Below are 18,115 nucleotides of genomic sequence, written 5' to 3' on the forward strand. Positions count from 1 at the left end.
TAAAATGTATGCTTTCCTACGGATAGGGCTTGCACTGTGGTCAAATAAACAACCCTGTTTAGAAAAAAACATAGTCACCCCGTCTTGTTTGGCTCCCACGTACATGTTTTCAAGGGGTGTAGTAGTGTGGAGATGAGGTGGATTGAAGTTCGATTTGCTCCAGGCAAAGAATGTGGCTCAACCGAAGTGCATGCATGATACAATGCCTTAAAAAGTCGGCTGCAGGAACACACCCTCGAATAGTGACTAATGCCGATCGTACTGTTACAGAGCAGCTAGCTATCTTCCTTAGCTGGCATTACTCAGTTTCTACTAAATCCTTTTGGTGGAGGACGCTCCAGTCTCTCTGGAAGACCAAACCAATGTGGGTTCCTCACGCGTTCTAAGTCTCTCAAAGAGGTAAGAACCTTTATTGTCGGGACCAGCCCAGGACGCTGTGAAACAGCGTCCATCCATCCCCGCTCCAGCTCTGAGTGTGGGGCCCGTCTTAAAAGAGTCTCGGGCGCGGGAGTTACAGGGCGAGGAAGATCCAGTTTAAGGAATTGCATCCTCTGAAGAAGCTGAAAACCATTCCAAAGTTCCAGCTGATGGAAGCTAAACTTAGGGCAAAAAGGGACTGACTCTGGAGGTGGAGAGCGCGCGGTTAGGGCTCGGGGTCCGCGATCCCCAAGCAGCCCCCCCCAATCGCAGCCCCCCGCGGGCACACGGAGCATTTCATCTCGCCTCCGCCGCCCCCACCCTCCGAATTCCTTTCCCGCCGCCGATCCGAGGGGCAGTCTGTCCCTCGCGGGCGGCCCCCGCTTATCACTCCCGGCCCGGCCACTTCCCGGCAGCGGCCGCGAGTCTCCCAAAGTTTCCTGTGACGCCGCCGCCGCCGCCGCCCGCCTCGGGCGCATCCCGCCCTCGCTCCCGCCCGCTAGCCCGGGACGCCCGCCGGAGCCGCGGGCTGCGGGACCCGAGCGGGCCGAGCACACAGGAGGCCTTCGGGACCCCACCCGGGCCCGGGGAGCGGGCCCCGAGGGCCGCGGCCGCGCCCTGCGCGCCCCTCTCCCCCTCCCCTAGCCGCGCCCTCCGCCGGGTCCGCGCACGCCCCCCGGGCCGGGAGCCCGAGTCCCACCCTCCGGGGCCCGGGCCAATCGGCCGCGCCCCACCTCCTGGGAGGCGGTGGAGGAGGGGGCTGGGGACCGGCCGGCAGCGCCGCCTTCCGCGCGCGCCCATTGGCTGAGGCCTCGAGGTGCCCCGAGACCGGAGCGCCTCCGGATTGGCCGCGGGGACTCGTGACAGCGGCGCCTATTGGCCGAGGCGGCCCCCGTGACGCGGGGTGGTGACTGGCTCCCGGGGCGGAGGGGCTCCTGCTTGTCAGGTTCTAGGTAAGTGAGTTTCACGCGGCGGCGGGCGGCGGGCGCTGTTGCCCGGGGCAACGCCGGGGGAGGGGGGAAGCGGAGGGAAGGCCGGCTGGGGACGGGGGCTCCACGCTCCGGTCCGCAGAAGGGTGCCTGCGACTCTGTCCGGGCTGCGGCGGCGGCGGCGGCGGCGGCGGCGCCGAGTGCTCTTCCTACGCCCTCAGCCACCCCCACCCTCCCGCCCCAGGCTGCGGGGTCTCCCGCTCCTCCGGCAGCGCCCGCGGCGGAGCATTCCCGCCCCGGGTTTGGGGCCGCGCTGCCCGCCCGGCCCCGCGAGGCCCGCCCCTCCCACCCCGCGGGGCCGGAGCCTGAGGGGGCGGGTGCCGGCGGGCGCCGCGGCCCCGCCCCGTCGCCGGGCCGGGGGTCTGCGGGGCGTGGGGAGGTGGCGGGGGGCCCGCAGGCACCGCCCATCGCGCCCGCATCCCCCTAGCTTCTCCCCTGGCGCGGTCCTCCATCGGTGGCGGCCACTCGGACCCCTAGATGCTCCCCAGTTCCTACCTCTGGGGCCCTGCAGTCTCCCTTGACAACCCCCTCCCCTTCCCCGCCGCAGCTCTTCACCCGCAGGGTCAGCTTCCTCACCTCCTGCCTTCGCCCCTCACCTTGCATCCCGGGTCCTTTCTGGGCCCGAGGTGACCCCACAGAGATAACTATTAAGTGTGAAGCTGCTGCAGCCGGGGCACTTCTGCAGCGATCTCTCCATTTAGGGGTGAGGAGGTGCCGAGGGGCACCCTGGGGTCAGCTTTCTGCCATTGGCGTTCCCCTTAGCACCAGCTCTCTTTGGGTTGGTATGGGTACCGCCTGGTGGGGTACCTCATGCACCAAGGATAAGGAGTTAGCTGTGAAGTTGTCCCTTTTTACTTTGTACCTAAGTGACGTTACCTAGTGCTGTGCAATCCCAGCTCTAAAAAACGAATTAAGGCTTGTAGCCTCTGATATGCATTCGCCTTATGGTTAAAAAGAAGGCTCAATCTTTTTTAATTGGTAAGAAGCTGCATGTCATCATGGTGGTCTCACTATCACTATGACATCCACGGCTCTAAGAGGGGTAGTATACTGTTTTCCTTGAGGTATTTTAAGGTAATAACGAAGTTCTCAAACGGAGTCACTGTGTCTAAAAGTATAAAGTAAAAATCAATAAGAATAGACCAAAACTATTTTTAGCGATCAAAGACTAGAAGATGCTTTTCAACCTATGGAATGGGAATAGGATTAAATACAACAAAATATTGCAAAGAATAACCACCACCTCATTGTGTTGTAGCCTTGGTTCATCTATATGGTATTAAGAGAGACATTTATGAAGAGCCACAAGTTTGCCAGTTAATGCAAAGGAAGGATGAGTATATCTCTTGTAATCTAGGAATAATTTTCTGCCAGTATTCTTGAACCAAGGAAACTGTTGCCAAAGGTATTGGGAATGTATAGGAGACTACATAGGCATATGTGGAAACGTTTTCCTTTTTCTTCCATGAATGTGGAAACGTTTTCTCTATTTTCTTCCGTGAAAGGCCTTTGTTGAATATCTGTTTCTCTTCCACACGGATGGCTAGCAGCATAAAACATATACCATACCATGTACAATTATGCAGGGGCCAGTTAATGCAGCTTCTGTTCCACTTCAACGGTTGTCAGTGATTTGGAAGAAACAGTCTAGGCTTTTGGTTAGAAAAATCACTTCCAGATCATCTTCAACTGTTAGGTAATCTATGGTCTGTGACCATTTCAAACTCGCCGTTTTCTTTCCTCCAGTCGCACAACACTTGAATTGTTCAGTTACTACCCTGTTTCCCTGAAAATAAGACAGTGTCTTATATTAATTTTTTCTCCCAAAGTTGCGCTAGGTCTTATTTTCAGGGGATGTCTTATTTTTCCATGCGCTAGGTCTTATTTTCGGAGGATGTCTTTTTTTCGGGGAAACACGGTACATACCTACACAGCAATAACATTTTTAAGACAGTTGTTACATAATGAATATAAGGAACAGAGGAACTGAAGTGATCAAATAGAAAACCAGCGTAACTATATATCATTCCAAAATATTGTAGGGTACTTATTTCTATTTGTAGATGTAAGTAGTGTTTATAAAACCTATAGCAGTTTAATTCCATGAGATTGTTATAAAGCAAGCTTGTGAGTAAGAAGTCATCATCTTTGTAAATCAGATGAATAAACTGCATTTTGGTAATCAGAAAAAGTGAGTATCTAGTGAACTTGTTACACAAATAAAGTTCTGTTCTAAAATTGGACTCCCATGTTAATAGATTCTACTTTTGTACCTGATTTTTAAATAAGCATCTTTTTTTTTGAAGAGAGGTCCAAGGGGCTACCAGTTACGCAATGCATTGATAACATACTTAATAAATTGGATCAATCTATGTGGTTTTGGAATAAGAATATTTTTTGTAATGGACTCTTTAAGTATTTAAATCCTGTTTACTAGTTTTAGTTTACCCCAGAATCATTTTTCATATATCATTTTCATAACTAATTTCTTAACTATTGCAATTAAAATCTATAGAATTTAGAGACCTTTGGGTTAATGCATTTTTTTTTATTATATTTTATTGATTTTTTACAGAGAGGAAGGGAGAGAAATAGAGAACTAGAAACGTCGATGAGAGAGAAACATTGACCAGCTGCCTCTTGCACACCCCCTTACTGGAGATGTGTCCGCAACTCAGGCACATGCCCTTGCCCGGAATCGAACCTGGGACCCTTCAGTCCGCAGACCAACGCTCTAACACTGAGCCAAACCGGTTCCGGCTGGGTTAATGCATTTTTAAAATATCTCACTTGTCTTTGACATATTTATGTGTGATTAATTTACCATATTACTGAGGGATTAAAGGGAACAAGCTGGTCATAATTTTGGAACTTTGGAAAGAATAAGATACTTAGATATTTTTAAGTCCATCTCTAGGTTTCCCTCTCTACCTTATGTTTTTCCTTTTCTTCTTCCTTTTTAATTTTTATTATAAAAGTTAAATGCTTTAAAATAAATTTGGTAAAACTATAGAAAAGTCACTGATAATTCCACCAAAGTTGATGTGTTGGAAAATAACTGAAAAAAAATTTTTTTTTTTGTAATACTACCAATCAATGCAATTTTATGGCTTTCATTGCAGTATATCTGCACTTGCATCTAAACCTGTAAGACTTCCTGAACTTGAGACTCAGTTACCCTAAATTAGAAGAAGGCTCCACGATCTGGAAGGAAACTGGAAAGGAATAAATAGAGGACACACTGGAGTCAGAAAAAAAGAATCCGACCCAAGCAATGATCTTATTTCATAAATATAAATATAGTCCTAGTTACTCATATGAATTTGTTTTATGGCTGACACAGCATGGGGCCTCTGGAGTTTTTTCTTTGGAATTCATATTTAGGTAAAAAATTTTATGAAATTAGGTAAGATGAAGTTTATTTAGTGTCTTTCTTTAACAATTTTCAGATTTCTTCACTTTTGGGATATTATATATTCAGCTTCTAAAATTTTAATGTCATGCATGATTTGGAATTATTTCCCAAACATTCATATACACTTATTAAAAAGCATGACTAATTTTTAGTCTATACATCATCACCACTTACTATAACCTTGACATTATCTCCTCCTTTAGGAGATTTTAATTAAAAGACTGACAATTTTAAAGTAGGTGTTTTTTGCTAGGTGACAGCATACAGTGTGTACAGTGAAAGAATATTAAGATTTTTTTTGTTAATCCTCATCCAGTTGATTTTCAGAAAGAGTAGAAGGGAGGGAGGGAAGGAGGAAGGCAATGAGAGAGAGAGAGAGAGAAAGGAAGGAAGGAGTGGGAGAAAGGGAGAGAGATAAACATTGATACAGTAGTGACCAGGAATTGAACTTGCAACCCAGGTACACGCCCTTGATAGGGAATGGAACCGTGACCCTTCAGTCCGCAGGCAGACCATCTATCCATTTAGCAACACTGGCCAGGGCCAGATTCATTTTTTTGGGAGCCAGAAATTTTTAAATCTCTTTAAACCAGTTTTCTTATCAATAAAACTGGGATGATTAAATTGCCTCACAAATTTGTTAATGAAGAAATGAGAGTAAAATGCCCGAATTTAGGAAGTTCCATGTTATGTAGGTTCCATACATTATAACTTTAATTTTACCTCTCCTAGTATGACTGTTTATTCTAGCATCCTAAAAGCCCCTAAATTTAGTCTTAGAAAATTAAAATAATTATATTATGTTCACTTAAATTGAATGACATTTGCATTTGTACTGAAGAGCAAATAATTAGAAATATCTCTGATTAGCTATTCTTTTATAGTTCTTCAATTCTATTCCAGTTGGGTAGTCAGAAATTTAAATGCTGTTTACCTCAAATATGTCTAGTTTGTCTGAATTCCTGAGTTAATTTCTTTCACTCTAGATTATTATCTATTGTTGGATGATTTCCCAAAATTTCTTTCATTTAAACTAAAATATTTGTTTAAAAGTTGGTACAGAAAAACTATTACTTTAAGTCTCTAGTGTTCCCCCCTACCTTAAACCATATGTACTTAATCTATTTAAAACTTAAACTTGTATTTTCAAATGTAATTACATAAAACTCTTAGTTGAGTGTCTTCTGCCTCATTCTAATGTATGATAATTTTTTTAAGGAGCAATCCTATATAATAATCTTATATAATAAAAGGCTAATATGTAAATTGTCCCCTCTACTGGGAGTTTGACCAGAGGGCAGAGCCGGCTGGCCAACTGATTGTTGCCAGCCCCACCCCTGAATGGCCCCTCAACATCCCGATTGTGTCGGGAGCTGGCTGGCCAAGTTCCTGCATCACCTCCCCCTAGCCGGCCCTGCCCTGTGGGCCTTGATTGGGGTGGGGTTGGCCAGACCCTACCTGTGCATGAATTCATGTACTGGGCCTCTAGTATTTTATAAAAATCCCTATGTCAAAATGTGTTTTATATGAGCTTAGGGTTTTAAGTCTCAAAAACACATACAATTTAAAAAAAAAATATTTTATTGATTTTGTACAGAGAGGAAGGGAGATAAAGAGTTAGAAACATCAACGAGAGAGAGTCATCGATCAGCTGCCTCTTGCACACCCCCTACTGGGGATATGCCCGCAACCAAGGTACATGCCCTTGACCAGAATCGAACCCGGGACCTTTCAGTCCCCAAACTGACGCTCAATCCATTGAGCCAAACTGGTCCCGGCTCAAAAACGCATACAATTTAAATGCTCAGACCAGCCTGTAGTTATTGGGTGTTGTGAAGCAAGCACTAAACTGATTGAAGCGTTAGGAGTTGAATCTGATAGTCCTTATTGCCTCATCCAGCAGTAAAACAAAGGTTTTGTCATCTAAGTCAGGGATTGTCAATATTTTTTCTCATCCTGTACAATATATTTACATGTGTGACTTACACTATTGTGCAGTTCCTTGCCATGCTCTGTAATTCCATTTTGTTTTCTTCTGCTCAAGAAAGTGTACCAGGATACAAGTGACTGAAAATGATGTCATTGTTGGGATAAACTTGAATCTTTTCTCATTTATTGAGGAAAGTGAGTCATTAAAAAAAGTGTGTAGCTATTATTCGTAACCCTTGAGATATACCTTATAGTACTACAGCTGACATCCAAGTTATACATTTTTCTAAATGAATGCTTCTTCACTTTATAAAATCAGTATTGTAATGCTATAGAAGAAAATATTACTAAATTTGTGTTAATTGATAATGAAGAGTCTTACATTTCAAAATCAGAGTAACATAAACATTTAAACAGTTGAGTAACAGTCTTTATTATAAATAAAATAACACTAGTTTCTGTAGAAAAATTGAAATTAGCTTTCTCTATAAATTATTTTATTTGCAGAAAAAGTATTTCCATAGTGAGACAAGTAGTTTTAAATACTATAATACTTATATTCCAGACATTTAGTATATAAAAATAGTTTTTACATTGGCTCAGTCAGAAAAGTCTTTAAAATTACATCACTGTAAAGGAGGTTGCTTGAAAATAGCTCATCCTGTGTGGAAGTAGTATGTATAATATTCAGTTAGAAATGAAGACTTACAAGAACAATGTTGATTAGATCTTTGACATTAGCAAGTGGTATTTCTTAAAAGTTTTATAAATCTCTGATATAACTAGCTTTATACAATACAATAAAATTTAATTGAAAATTTTAATTGAGGCCTTCAGATCCTTAACAATTTTATAATAGGACTTGAGTTATTAAAATAGTTAAACCATATTTTGCTTCCAAAAATGAAGGCTGATGGCTTAGTATTACATCTTTAGGATACATGGAAAAGTTCTTATTCCTGACTCTTGTGTCCTGGGGTGTGCAGAACAAGAGAATCTCTAGCATAATCTCAAAGTTCAAGACTTAGTCTTTGATCACTGTAATGCTTGCTGCTGTTTCTTGGGTATGTCGGCTTCTTGGAGACTTCTGTAGTTTGTGCCCTTTCTTGCTCTCTGAATGCTTAGCTTGGTGGGATTTCCCAAGTTTTTCTAGTCAGTTGGTGGGGCTCTTTTGTTAATTTTACATTGTACAAATAAAAACTTGAGTCTTCTACCAATATTCAGTTTTGGTAACAATTCAGCTTTCACAAATGTTTTGCAAATTTTGCTTTGCTTGAAATCAAAGGAAACATTTTCAAGCCTTACTGTTTTTGCTTAACTATGGAGTCTGTGTTGTAGGGTGGACTTTCTAATGATACAGATCCAGTCACTGTCACATTTCACATCCATTCTGAATTTACCATAAACATATAGTCTGGTTAAGTACCATCATTTTAGCTGAAACCGGTTTGGCTCAGTGGATAGAGCGTTGGTCTTCGGACTGAAAGGTCCCAGGTTTGATTCCGGTCAAGGGCATGTACCTTGGTTGTGGGCACATCCCCAGTAGGGGGTGTGCAAGAGGCAGCTGGTCGATGATTCTCTCTCATTGATATTTCTAACTCTCTATCCCTTTCTCTTCCTCTCTGTAAAAAATCAATAAAATATATTTAAAAAAAAAAGTACCATCACTTTGGCAGGTCTCTTTACTTTCTATGTATTGAGTATATTTAGAGGAGTAGAATAATTAAAGGGAACGAAGCAATGCAGTTGACTCAGATAATTAATGACAAATAACTAGTTAGCTCACTCTCCCAATTATTTATAAATAGTTATATTGGAAAACTATATGTATTTTTATCTAGATTTATATATAATAGGAACTTTTTACAAAGCATGAGGCTGATTTTTTTCTTACCAATATATAAAATGTATTATATTAGATTTGTATAATTATTTGTTTATGTATATTCCTTTTTTCACCCTTCCTCAGCATTTTAACCTCCAGAGTAGAAATAATTTCTGTCTGTAAAAGTTTTTGAATATATATTTTTATTCATTTCAGAGAGGAAGGGAGAGGGAGAGAGAGATAGAAGCATAAATGATGAGAAAGAATCATTGATTGGCTGCCTCCTGCACTCCCTCCTCTCCCCTGGAGATCGAGCCAGCAACCAGGGCATGTGTGACCTCCTGCTTGATAGGTTGACCCTCGCAACCAGGGCATGTGTGACCTCCTGGTTGATAGGTTGACCCTCAACCACTAAGCCACACAGGTTGTAAAAGTTTTTTAGTAAATTATGTGGATTCAGATATCGTTGTGGTGGAAGGGCATTCATATTTGTTTAGTGTTTACTAAAAGTTCTGGACACTTTTTGTACATTTTTTTTTAACCCTGTAAATTGAATAGTGTGTATATATTTTCTTTTTATGATCTGGAATCAATTTCAGGTCACATCATTCATCCAAGGAGACCCAGGATTTGCATTTTGGTCTTTCTAATGCTAAACCTGAAATGAATATAAATGGTGTTTAAGTACAGTGAACAATTAGCAGTCCTGGACTTAACATCAGTTTTAATTATTTGGGAGTGACTCTAAAGGTCCATGTTGTAATATTTGCAGTTTTGCTGAGATGAATTTCTATTATTGAAAGTGAGATCCTAAGGTGTGCATGATCCTAGCTAACTGCCCAGTCCACATCTTGGCTTGTTCTCTGTCTAAGGGTGTCCTATATTATAATTCCGATAATACATTGTTTCTTTGTAAAATATTTTCATGAAAGGAAAGCCAGCTGTTAGAAATGAAGAAAAAGTAAAGAGGCCTAAGAAACTGGTGGATCTTAGCGAGAAAATAAGGTGTTTTTGAGTAAGTTTAAAAAAAGGAACTTTGAATCCAGTGTCTTTAATCTGGATGTGAGTCAGTCCACCATACCTTCTAGGGAAACAAAAGTTGACTTGTGAAACATTGTTATTGAGTGTTCTGACAAAAATGCGCATTGTTTTTAGATGGATTTCTTGAAAATGTCCGGGTGGTTATATTCATAAATCCTGTTTTGCTTCCCTTCTCTCTCACCCTCAACAATAATATTTGAAACAGATTTGACTGTTTATAAATAGCTGATATTTTCTAGAAGTTAATGTAGTAGTTACAAATATCCTAAAATATTAACATAAACAACAATATGTCACTTACAGGATGATGTGGTCTCCTTTTTCAAGTTTCATAATTAATTATAACAGAATAGTAGTAGCTAGACCTCGCTGATGGGATCTTTCTAAGGTTCTGATTCCTATTTGTATTTTGGATCTTGATTTACCCTGTGACTGGAAATGGCATTCTGTGAAAGAAGATAAGATGGTAAAGAAATAGACATGTCCTTGAGGTAGCCTTCATTATAAAAATTAAACAGAAATGCTCTGTGTCACACAAGAGGCTAGTTGTTACAGGAATGGGACAGAAAGAAGACATGTGAATCTTCTTTCCTTTTTGGCCATTCAACAAATGTTAATAGAGTACTCATTCCATCTAAGGACTTAGCTTACGGTTGCAGATAAGTATAAAGCATAGAGGGTTTCAGGGTTTTTTCCTAGGAATTTGATGTAGTGGAAAGATGATCGATATTACAACCAGGCCTGGTTATGGTTGAATCTGTGACACCAGTAATTATTTGTATGAATTTAGGCAATAACTTAATTCTTATGACTTCAATTTTTCCATTTGAAAACATAACAATTTCATCTGATAACTGTAATAATATTAGATTTTTAAATTTTATCAGTTGTATGAGATTAAAACCCTACTCATACTAGTTCAGGGCACTAGGGTTCCCAGGAGTGTACTCTTCAGGTACAGCTGGATTCCGTGGGTTTAGTGGCCTCAGGACATGCCCAGTGGCTTTTTCTTGTGTTAGATATACATTCAGGTAGGCTTTCTCCATGTAGACTGCTCTCTATGGCTCTAGGCTTACACTCTTTTAGTTTAGCAAGCCCAACATAAAAAGAGCTTCTCTTACCCATTTTAGCATTAGTCCTAGGATTATATCCCATTAAATAATTTGGGCCATATTTCATCATTGGTCCTGTGGTTAGGGAGATAGCATACAATGATAGTCCAGATCTGGACCAGGTGCTAACTGCTGGAACAGGGAACAGGAACTGTGGTCAGCCACATGGTCTGAACCACACAGACTAAGAGTCAGGGTGGGTGGGACACTGAAAGAAAAAGAAGGTACTATGACCATGGGAAGGGGCAGTGCACACTGGACAATATAACCAAAAGATTTTCACTATAAATTTTCCCAGTGTGCATACATACACTCCATTACATATGTATACACCTTGAAAAAAATATCCTCTCTTAACATGGTGCAAATCTTTGAATTACAACTTCTGATGTATTTACCACCTGTCCCCTAACAAAGGAAGACAACTCAAAGACTTGTTTAATTGCTATATCTAACTTTAAGTCAAGGATCTCTGGGTAATTCAATTCTATTTGAATAGATAGGCTGAGGGCCTACGAACTTATGGTTAAATGATAAATATAACTGATTGTAATAAAGAAAGTGTTCAGTGTTAGAAGGAGAATAGCATAAAGACAGTAAAACATCTAAATTAGAAAAGAGAAAAAGGAGAAACAATCTACAGAGGTTTTTCAATCCATGATATGTACATATTTCATTGGCCAGGAAGGGCAAGGACTCTTGCCTTGGCAGTGTGGTAAGACTTTTTATTAGCCAATATGGCTGCCACTGGTTCTTCCTGGGATTATGCTTATTCTTGTCACCCCTGGCCACAGACAAGATGAGTATTGAGAAAGATTCCCTTAGTGGGGACTGTACTGCTTCACAGTTCATTTAATGTTGATGAAGGTTTGGGTCCTGGGAACCATCTTCGGAATTAAGCAGTAACAAACTTTTTTTTTTGGGGAGTTTTTTAGGTACTATAACTTTTGAAAACCAAGTTAAAAAAAATTTCCTCGCATTTGGTCAACTTCTCCCAAGTACCCAAAACTCAAATGCTAGTTCTTAAATCAAACCATTGCCTGGTATGTCTCTGAACAACTTTGCCCATCATTCTAATCCACTGGTTCTCCAAGAAAGGCAATTGATATTTCAGGGACATTTGGCAGTGTCTGGAGAAATTTTTGTTGTCACAGTGGGGCTGAGTAGATAGGTCTTGCTAGTATCTAGTAGGTAGAGCCCAAGGATACTGTTAAGCATCCTACAGGACAGCCCTCTCCACCCCCCCAACAAAGAGTTTTCCAGTTCAAAATGCCAGTAGTACTGAGGTTGAGAAACCATGCAAATCCTAGTCTTCTTAGTTTCCTTCTTGGCTTCTGTCTCTAGGCCACCCAGAGAAACTTCTTGAAGTAACAATGCACAGCTAAGTTGTCCCTGTTCCCAGAATGTTTCACAGTGCATGGTTCTTGATAATGGGTAAATATCTTCTTTGCTAGAATGCTTGGGCAGGAGCCTGGAACATCAGGCTTTTCTCAGTTTTTGTTTTTGTGTGGTTAAGAGCCTAATTTTAGTTCAGGGATATTTTATTTTCAACCTTGTAAGTTGCAGTATGAGCCATCTTGGATTTATAACGAAAGACAGAAAGAGTTTTTGTTTTATTTACTTTTTTGAAAGACTTCTGAAGACTGCTACATAATAGGCAATATCCCAGCATTCTAACATTTTTTACTGAGTACTCCATAGTTCAATCCTTAGTAGGCACATAGTCCTATTTACAAGAGTTGGCAGTTTACCAGCTGTTTTTGCTTATTAAGGATTGCTGACTTCACACCCTACAATAGAGGATACCAGATTCCCTTCACTTTTTATTATTGACTCAGTTCTACTTGTATTACATGATTTTGGCATACATTTTTATATTTGTTAGGCTTCCATTGTTACTGGCCAGACGAGAAGACTTTGTTTCTTGTCTTCTCGAGGCAAAGATTTCAATCAAGAGACAAAGTGTAAAAAAGCAAGCAAGAATTTATTGACCTCAGCAAAAATATATTTAGGACAGTGAAACAAGGAAGGGTATAGATGAAGCAATAGCAGAGCGTAGGCTGGGCTACTCTGGCTCACTTGGAAGTCAGAGGAAAGGGGGCCTTAGAGATAGGCTCAGGGGTTTCGCTGGGGACGAGCTGCTACTGCCCATTGCTCCCTGGGTTGTAAGTCTCCTGGGGTCCCTTCGATGGAAGACGGGCAGAAGCAAATGATGAGAGCTCATGGGGTCTTTATTTCTCTCTTGCAGGTGGAAATCTTAGGGGAGGTCCCAGGGAAGGGTTTCAATAGACTATTCATCAGCTTTCCAGGTATGCTCTTCCAGGGTCATGGTCTCCACTGGTTATTTGTGGCCAGGGCAGGGGATCATTAGTGCTGCTGGTCCTGAGGCAGCCAGGATCACTTGTCTGGTTTTGCTGCCTTTATGGGCCTACACTGAGGCCTAGAGGTTGTCTTTAGGGAGGAAAAGATCAGGGGGTCCAAACTGAATGACCAGCACTATGCTAGTGGAGGAAAGGTTCTCGTTTTGCCCGGTGCTAGGCATCCAGGGCGCTTTGCCCTGGTGAGTTTCTGTACCCGGGCCATCGTCTTTGCTCTGCTCATGTTTGTCCAACTGCCTGTAACACCATTTCTATAAGTGGCAACACCTTTTTTTTTGTTTGTTTCTGTTGAGACTTCAAACCTTGAAGGTTTTCTTGACTCTTTTTTTTCACTTCCCCCACACAATCTTTCAGCATATTCTGTTGGCTTCAAAATATGTCTGAAATCTACCAGCTCTCACCACCTCTATTAGGGTCACTCTAGTTCAATATTGTCCTTTCTCTCCTTGTATGTAACTCCTAATAAGTCTCCCTGCAAGTGCTGTTGCTCTCAGAACATTAATGTCATCCTTTTGAAAAGTAAGAAATCACCTCACTTTACTCAGAATGTTTTAGTTGCTTTCCATGCAGCTCCGAGTACAAGCTCAGGGTCTTCACATGAGCTAGTTTTGTGGCCCTGCTCTCCCTCCCTCATGCAAGATCTTTCTCTGAACTCAGATTTTCCGATAGACTCTACCATTCACTCCCTGCAGGCCTCCTTGCTCTTTCTTAAATGCTTACTGTTCTCCTTGCCTAGAATCTCCATTTCAGAAATCCATATGACTTACTTCCTTATCTACTTAGGTCCCTGCTCAAATCTCACTTCATCTGTAAAGTCTTTAATCATCTAACATAAATTTGAAATCTCTTCCCTCCCTCACACTTTTTGTTACCTTTTTCTATGGTTTCTCTCTTTATAATACTTATTACTGTTCAGTACTGTGCATTTTTTTTATTTTGTATTTGTCCCCTCTCTCTAGAATATACCTAATCTCAATGAAGGCAGGAATTTTTGTCTATTTTGTTGTGTAGGAAAATGTGTGGCACATAACTGTGTAGGCTCTCAGCAAATATTTGTCGAATGAGTTATTAAATAAGAAAAAAAATAATTTATTGCTTCATGTAACTGTTAAGTCAGGAACATGGATGGGAAGAGAATACTTGCAGAGGGGAGAGATTGCTCATTGAGCAAATCTCTACAGGGTAGAAAGGCAAAATGTCTTTAGGTTTATTATACTAGACTATAAGTAAATAAAAATAAAATATAAAGCAGCATAGTAAACATGAGTTAATAAAAGAATATAAGTAATTTCTTCCAGGGAAGGGAAGGAGAGGACTTCTCCAAAGCTCATTAGAGGTCTCTATCTGTAGCTTCCAAGGCTGGCTGTCATGCAGATATCCTTGTAGTACCTTTTGCTCAAAAGGCTCTGTGCAGGAATGTGAGAAATCCAGAGAGAATTGTTTCCCAAGAGTAATACTAAGGTATATCTATTAACACCTGAACTCAGGTGTGATTAGATCTAGGGGCAAAATGTTTTCAGAGTGTTCTTCATCTCTTTCCATCTCTTAGCAATTGTTTTTGCTGGTTGGCTCACTATGAAATAGATACTTATCATGTTCTTTCAGTTTAGCAACCTCAGCTGAAAGATAACGTCCCCATTAGTTCTTGCAGAATTGTGTGTTATCAGTTCTATTGGGTTCATTCCTGAACTACTGCTTGGGGGAGGGAATATGCTGATTGTCCCCACCTGGGTCATATACCTGTTCCAGGAACTTTGTGCTCATTCCAGAAACCCGAGAGTGGGAATACATAATTAGTGCCACCCAAACTACATGGATTAAGAGTAAGAGAAGGATAGTTCAATAGAAATAAATTGAGATGGTGCCACCAAGAGAAGGGGAGTGAAACATAGCACAGGTCTGTCACTTACATGCACATGCAACTTGCACTCATTTGAGGAAAAATAAAGAAACAAACAAACAAGAAGAAACACACACCAAAACCTTACTGTATATAAACGTTCCTGCCTCATCCATTTTTCACCTAGCATCACATTGTGAACAAGAGATTTTCTTTGAAAACACGATTTTAAATAGATGAAAAGTTATATTTAAATTCATTGCTTAATTTTAGATATTTGTTTTGTCAGAATTATTTTTTGGTTTGTTATTTATTAGAGAAGTAAGAGGAGTAAGAAGCATGAGAGATGCCTAAGACACAAAATAAGACCTATTCACTTTTATGGTCACGCAACCACAGGGTGGCACATGCACAATCCTGAGAATGAATGTCTCAATAAATTATGCATCTTAGGTACCTCTCTTGCCTCAGTCTATTTCTAGTTGTGAGGAGAAGCACAATTAAAGAATAGGAACTACGTTTGACTAATGAATGTGAGTTAGAGATGGCAACCTGTGTAAATAGGGAAGTTGGTGGGCAAGATTAGTTATACCAGAAAGTCGTTATTATACATTTTCAATTTGTCTGTAGAAACCTTTGATGAGTTTTGATAAGGATAATATACCTTTGAAGTAATACAAGGACTATAATTTTTTTAATTGTAGGTTTATAGTAGGTTGAACAAAGAAATGTTCCATTTAGAATTCTACCAAAGAAATTGTTGCTTAGTTTTAACCCCAATTATTTCAATATCAAGTGGAAAAATACTGTGTTTTTTTTTTTCATTTAAAAAAATTTTAAAAAAAGACTTGAGTTGGAAAATGATACATAAATAACACATGAGACTAGTTTTCTTGAGCAAGACACTTGACAATGCTTGGTGGTGGGCATGGAATCCCAGTTGAATAGCTTGTTTTTAGGTTTTTGAAGAATAAATGTTTTTATATATCACAGTCAGAGACCAGAATATGGAAGTGTAGATAATTTTGAACTATCTTTGCTGATAAAGAAGAGAGGCTAAACACTTGGAGAATGTGTCTTTAGAGTGGAATTAGGTAATATATGTAATGTATACATTTAGGTATGCACTACATTTTGTTTCCTTTTGTAAGTAATACTGTTTATTGTACTATTTCCAGGGAATTCCAGAAATACTGAAAGCAGTATAAAATGGAAGTCATGATTAAAGTTTTTACATTTAAATATATGTTTAGGTCATGAATTTTGTGATTTAATATAGAAACTCTTGTCAAAACCTTACTTTATGCCAAAGTGTACAGATCAGAGAAAGTTGTAATTCATCTTGGAATTTCATTCATTCCGTAATCACTTGTTTGGTAACTACAGTATTCCAGGTATTGTGTAGGATGCTGGCTATATTTAGATAACAATCCCTGTCTTCAATCATATCACAGTTTAGTGGAACTAGACATAATAACACTTTCATTATATGTAGATTAGATTTCCAACCAGTTATAGCATTGAGAACCTTCTCAGATCTAGAAGAGAATAAAATACTTGTCTGGATGGCAAAAGAAGAACCCTTTGAAAATGGGTCTGGAGACTTGGAAGATATTCTTGTGTTTGGTCAGGATGAAAGGAGTAATCATACTGGTAACATCAATGAAATGTCCTCTGATTCGTATGAAAGCCAAGGAAGTAGGGAGAATAACAGGAAACGGAATAAGCAAACAAAAATGAGGAGCTTGAAAAAAGAGGAGAGCTGAGTATAAACCAAGAAGTTAGGATTAGAAATATGAGGTGTGAGGCAAAAAATGAGAAACAGCAACATGGCTATAAATTGCATATATTGGCATCAGTGATAAGAGACGAATGACCAAGAAACACCTGAGAAATTCTAATTTCAGCCCTGGCTGGATTGCTCAGCTGGATTTGGGTATACGGAGCATCATCCGTATACCCAAAAGTTGTGGGTTTCATTACCGGTCAAGGTACATACTTAGGTTGTGGGTTTGATCCCTGGTCAGGGTACCTTCGAGAGGCAACCAATTGATGTTCTCCCTCCCTCTCTCTCTCCCTTCCATGCTCTCTAAAATCAACAAACATATCCTAGTTGCAAGGGTTGATAGAATATCCAAGGATCATGCTTTGACATACTAAAGAATGTTAGACAGCTGAAACCAGTTTGGCTCAGTGGATAGAGCGTCAGCCTGCAGACTGAGGGGTCCCAGATTCGATTTTGGTCAAGGGCATGTACCTTGGTTTCGGACACATCCCCAGGGGGGGTGTGCAGCAGGTGGCTGATCGCTGTTTCTTTCTCATTGATGTTTATAACTCTCTATCTTCCTTCCTCTCTGTATATAAAAAAAAAATCAATAAAATATATATTAAAGGAAAAATATAGGTTAACTATATATCTAAAAAGAAGAAAAGAATATATGTTAGACAGAAAAAGTATATATGTCTGGTAGAATCCTTCCCAAACCTTCTCAGTCTTTGACAAAATTTTTCTCACATAGTTAACTACTTCTTTAGGCTGTAATAATAATTCAACAAGTGTAGTTTCCTAAAACTTGAAATTAGTTTTATACTGTGAAATGAGAAAAACACAAATTACCTATTTAAAACTCAGGGAATAGATTAGAAGAGAAGGTAAGATACATTATTTACTGGGAAACTTATGGAAAGAAAGGGAGAGAGTAAACAGGGGATAAAATTAAGAATAGTATTCTTATTTTTAATATGAATGTGAGATATTGCCACAGTTCATTTCCAATAATATGAATGTGAGATATTGCCACAGTTCATTTCTGTACTTCATGTGTATATTTTAACCTTTTTCTCTGTAGTGTACAGTTCTGACTCCTTGAATTTATTCTTGCAGCTCATATTTTCTGGCTAGACCTATGATCATTCCGTGAGACGCCATTGAAAGTTTTATCGTGTCTTCCTCATCCCTAATGTGTAACTCTTCAACATGGACCTGCTACTTTAGCTAAGATATGACCAACAATGAAGAGTAGTAAGGTAGGATTACGTTATCTTCTTAGTAAATTACTAAAATAAAGGTAAAATAGTTATTTTTATATTACTAAATAATTACCAAAATGATTATTTTTTTTCTTTGAAAGTTTTGACTTGTATTGATTTGTAGTTATTTTGTTAGATT

General features: G+C 40.1%; 1 protein-coding gene across 9 annotated transcripts in view; it reads left to right on the forward strand.

Moving 5' to 3' along the window:
- The first annotated feature begins 263 nt into the window (after positions 1-263).
- Positions 264-18,115, forward strand: part of FER (FER tyrosine kinase) — a 241,552-nt gene continuing 223,700 nt past the window's right edge. For 6 of the 9 annotated variants that reach the window (XM_084881047.1, XM_084881051.1, XM_084881043.1 and 3 more), the window contains exons 1-2: positions 1,275-1,370; positions 17,831-17,973. The gene's annotated coding sequence lies outside the window, so the exon portion shown is untranslated. Of the gene's footprint in view, positions 400-1,274; positions 1,371-12,976; positions 13,038-17,830; positions 17,974-18,115 lie in introns of those variants that run through there. The other 3 variants (XM_084881046.1, XM_084881045.1, XM_084881048.1) reach the window with 3 other exon arrangements.

The sequence above is a fragment of the Pipistrellus hanaki genome (genome assembly GCF_964339955.1).
Source record: "Pipistrellus hanaki genome assembly, chromosome: 4".
NCBI classification, from domain to species: domain Eukaryota; kingdom Metazoa; phylum Chordata; class Mammalia; order Chiroptera; family Vespertilionidae; genus Pipistrellus; species Pipistrellus hanaki.